This window comes from Wasmannia auropunctata, unplaced genomic scaffold (genome assembly GCF_000956235.1).
Source record: "Wasmannia auropunctata unplaced genomic scaffold, wasmannia.A_1.0 LD334487.1, whole genome shotgun sequence".
Classification (NCBI taxonomy): Eukaryota; Metazoa; Arthropoda; class Insecta; order Hymenoptera; family Formicidae; genus Wasmannia; species Wasmannia auropunctata.
The window spans coordinates 9,580-14,604 of record NW_012028403.1 but is presented as its reverse complement, the minus strand read 5'-3'; the positions used below and the strand labels follow the sequence as shown (position 1 = coordinate 14,604).

The window sequence follows — 5,025 nt, the reverse complement described above, 5'->3', positions numbered from 1 at the left end:
ACGAACCCCGAACGGAATTACGTCATTGCAACATTAAACTTTTGCAAATTTTATTAATTTTATTTGAAACATATAAAATAATACTTGAGTAGTTTTTATAAAAATTTGAACGCATGCATACAAGTTAACACAGATATTTATCGATATACAGGGTCTTCACCGGAAACGGTCGAATATCTCGAAAACAAAACATTTTTGAGAAAAATGTTTCAGACAAAAAGTTACCTTGTTCTGACCTTGACGACGCCACTCAGAATTAAACCAATCATCTTATGTCCTCGAAGTCTCAAAACTTTTGTCTGAAACATTTTTCTCTAAAATGCATTGTTGAAGAGATATTTGAGGTGATCGATTAAAATAGGACACCCTGTATATAATATATTTATCACGTTTCTTTCAGCCAAAAATATTAACCATTAATCTTACATTATAAATAAGAAAATTTTAATGTATTTTATATAAAATATATTTAAAATATGTATTTATATTTCTTTATTTATAATATAAGATTATAACATAGTTATATCTTATTAAGTTGTAAAATTTAATTTAATATATAGGATGGGCCAAAAAACGGAAAAAGAGTGACATAAAATAAGTTGAAATAATAGAATAAATAATATTAACTTCTTTTTCTCGTTTTCGAAAAGAGCACCTCTTTGCCTTAAACAATTTACAAAAAATTAAAAAGAAAAAATTATTCTTGCATTTAAAGAAATAAAGGAACAGAATATATAGGAAATAATCTATTTTCTAATTTAAAGATGTATTACTCATATATAATCCCTGCAACAAATAAATGAAAATTGAAAATGTGTTAATATTTATACTTTAAATAAACTAAATACATATAACAAATTTCTTTATTTGCAGAAAAACTGATTTCTTCATCGCAATGAAATTTTGCATAAATCAATTTTTAATACTTAAAATACTTATACAAAAAAAATTAAAAAAAGAAGTTGCGATTTGGATCATTTTTGCCCCCCACCCCCTCAAATTGAAATAAAACTGTAGAAAATGTATCTCCACATGTGCCTCATAATTTCCTAAAAGAATATGATCCTAAACCTTGTTTATGAATTATTACATTTTAAATTTGAGCGATTTACAGCATTTTTCGATAATTGAAGTTTTTTTTAACAATGTTCCTGGAATTTCCACTTCACCAAACTTTCTCAAAAACTTGCTTATCACCTAGAATATATTAAAAGATGAGAGCAATGCAAGTGTGCGCACATTCATCCAGCGGCGAGTTGAATCCACGAATGCGCAATCTTTATGCACATATGTATAGTGGTTCAAGACCATTTAAAAAGCTTGCAAATTCGAACTAACGATCGTTTTATGATTCAAAATAAATAAATAAATAAGAAAAAGAACAATAATAAGTTTAATAGATCGACTTATTAGAAAAGAAAGAGGGGAAGATGGTGTAAAATAAATAGATCTCTTACGATTTTGTTCTGACCGTATAAATGAAGAGGAATAGAATCGAAAAAAATATTTGATTCTCTCGCCAAGATAATATAAATGATAATATAATTGTCGACATTTCCATTAGCCAATCACCTCTACATGCACGTGGATCGAGGTTTCTCGATCGGCTTTGCACATCTTGTGTACGTGTATGTATTTGCAAGAGAAAATAATAAACAATCTGTGAATTCGATAATATTAGATATCCCGAAATCTAATAACTGATTGGTATTGTCAATGTCGAAACGGTGTGAAAACGATTGCTGTGTACATATTGCATTAATTTTGTCTTGGATATTACCGACATTTAGAGAAAAATGAAGAGATCAAGAAGAAACTTATTAGTTCTCACTTTGTATGTTCAAAATGCTTCTACGGATAATGACAGAGATTCACTTGATCCAGATTGATGTGAATTGGATAAAATAAAAAAAATTCGAAAACTGTAAAATAATGATAGAAATGGGTTTGGAGTCACAAAAGTCACTGTAGAAGTGACAAATTACAGGATATCCATCTTATTTGCAGTGTTTAATGTGAACACGTATACACGTATACACGTATACACGCGTGTATACGCACGCAAGCACACGCACATATATGCGCATGTACATACGTATGCGCTTACACACACACATATACACGCACGCGCGCGTATGTGTATACAGGGTGTCCAGTAATAATCGTATCAAATCTGGTGGGCTGGTAGAGCAGATTAAACTGAACAGAAAAGTCCTCCACTATTTTGCAAAATTTGCAATCGTTGAGATATTAATTTTTGAAGATTGGGAAGAATAAAGCGTATCCGTCCAGCCCGCCGCTGAATGCGCAGTGCAGGCACGCGGCGAGATACGACTGCCTCATCGCTGGTCGTTGCTATAGGCGCGTCGGGATAGACGACGATGGCTACACACGAGCGCGTGTAGCGCTGGCCCTTCCATTTTGAATTACGATTGTCCCACGCCTTTTTTTATCAAAATACAATTTTTTACATATTAATATAACGTATAGAAAAAAATGTCTTTCTTGTATGTATGTGTGTGCGTGCGTTTATGCGCTGAAAAATAATTTTCTTTACGTACGTGACATGAAAATGATAAAGCGCTATCATTTCCACACCATCTTGCGGTAGATAGCATTTTTTTTAATGTGGTATTAAGCTTAATCCACCTCATAATTTAATGTAAAAATTGTTCGAAGTGCCTTCCTCGGTCTCGTAAGCAGATTCGGCCCTTCGAATAATATTGCGCGTCGCGCGGTGCGCTCCGTCGTGTTGGAAAATATAAGCAGCTCCCATTCGCAAAAAGAAGGCCATGTAACTCATCTCCCAAAAAATGTGCGTACTTTTCTTCATTTAGGTGCGGGAGGGAACGGGAACCAATCTGAAAAATTGTCGAAAGAATGTGAATTTCAAACATTGTGAGAGAAAGAGAGTGTGTTTCTTAACTTATAAATTTACTTACGATTCGGTTCGCTACTACTCGTCCTACCCATACATTTATCAACCAGCGATAAAATGCGCCTTGTCGCCATGGCGTGTGGATTTACATCTGCCCAAAATAAAAAATTATGACAGTTGAACACGTCGTTCTGTGTGAAGATCGTTTCGTTCGTCTACAGAATGCAGGATCGGGGAAAAGAGCATTCCGCCGACACTGCGCGAATAATCCTAATATGTGCATTTTGCTGATAGTATTTCTTAATAACAGCTCAAACATTTTACGAAAATAATGAAAATACCTTCACAAAAGTAGACGCCCTCTTCATCCCGCGGGAGAAATTGCTGCACTCTCTAATGATCCGGATGCAATTCGTAGTCGCGTAGAGTACGGTGCACCACGTATCGTGACAGACCGAGTTCATGAGCCACACGGCGCACGCTGTTGTTGGGGTTATTCTCAAACGCTCGCAGGATTTTTTCCTCATTGTTCACGCCAACCTGCATTCTTGCACCAACGTGGTGCCGATTAGGCAACACGCTTCCTGTTTCTCGCAAACGATGGATACATCTTAAAATGACGTTGGAATCGGGGTGTCGTTCGCGTTTGGGAAATCGTTCCGCGTAGAGACGGGCGGCGGCACGAGCGCTTTCTCCGGCTACACCGTACATGATAACCATATCGGTGTATTCCTGAGTACTAAATTGCGCCATTTCGTCAACAGAAAACACTTCTATCTTGAAGAGCACGCAACTCAAGAGTCTCAAGACCAAAGGGTTTATATACATAGAGTATAAGAGACATAGCGGCGCCTTTGACTGGAAACTAGAAACTCTAAAAGTAGAGACTCGCCAACTCATCACATGACTGTAAGTGAACTCTGATTGGCTGGGGTTTTTTCGCATAATTGAGCTCCATAGTTCAGAGCCAAATGCTACACCATAACTTATTTTGGATTGATAAGGTTATTTATTTTTAAACGTCTATTGTTGGTAATTAAATTATAAATTTATCATGTCTATGTAAAATTATGAGAAAAAGCAATATGTTGTCATGAATAAACTGTCTTTGAATTAATAAACGTTGATGCTTTATAGTTAAATAAATAGTGCAAAAATTAGAAATGTCTGTTTTATTAATATAATTTTTATTATTGATTTAAATTTTATATTTTTTTAAATGCCAAATGTTTGCTGCACACCAAGATGCTATAATAAATCTAGTAAAAGATACGCGTTATTCCAATTCCCTCAGGAAAATTATTTTTGAAAAGCATGGTCAAATGCTGTTTTGGGCGAGAATGCCAAACGTTCTTTAGAGAATCTTAGATTGTGTGAAGTAATTAGTGTTTATTGTAGGATTGATTACCATGCAAGAATCAAATTAAAATAGTTTTAAAAGTGCTTTCATTTAATGCTTTCTCTATTTCAGATACACTAATTTGTAGCATCAGATTTAATAATAGTGGGTAGTAAAAAAGAAGTTAAAAAAGGTGCAATACCATTATGTTTTTGTCATTGTCCCTCTGAAGAGAATATAATAAGTCACAAGAAATAAAACGAAAGAAAAAGGAAACGCGTGCGCGCAATATATTATAAAGGCAAAACTCAATACTTCAGAGAACCTAAATATTAATAAATGTATATAGTGTTCTTATTAAAACAGACATTGCTAATTTTCGTATTACTTATTTAACTATAAAGCATCAACGTTTATAGCATCAACGTTATTAATTCAAAGACAGCTTATTTATGACAACATATTGCTTTTTCTCATAATTTTACATAGACATGATAAATTTATAACTTAATTACCAACAATAGACGTTTGAAAATAAATAACTTTATCAATCCAAAATAGGTTATGGTGTAGCATTTGCATGGACATAGGAATATAAGGGGACGAAGCATAGAGTCGTAACTTAGGCGAAGGGAGTCAAGCCGAAATGCGGGTAGAGTCCTAGATTATCAGAGAAGCGCGACCGGTGTTACGAGTCCTGATTGGACTTGCAAATGGCCAATCATAAGATTGATTTATCGGTATTATAAATGGCTGTCGAATAAATCAATCTTATGATTGGCCATTCGACGCCATTTTTAANATTTTA

General features: G+C 34.2%; 1 long non-coding RNA gene across 1 annotated transcript; it reads right to left on the bottom strand.

Moving 5' to 3' along the window:
• Nucleotides 1–735: 735 nt before the first annotated feature.
• LOC105458649 lies at nt 736–3,729 on the bottom strand. The gene is made up of 3 exons (XR_975558.1): nt 3,220–3,729; nt 2,943–3,029; nt 736–2,861 (listed from the first exon to the last, which is right to left on the bottom strand). It is a non-coding gene; the product is annotated as an uncharacterized LOC105458649 (long non-coding RNA).
• Between the last annotated feature and the right edge of the window lie 1,296 nt (nt 3,730–5,025).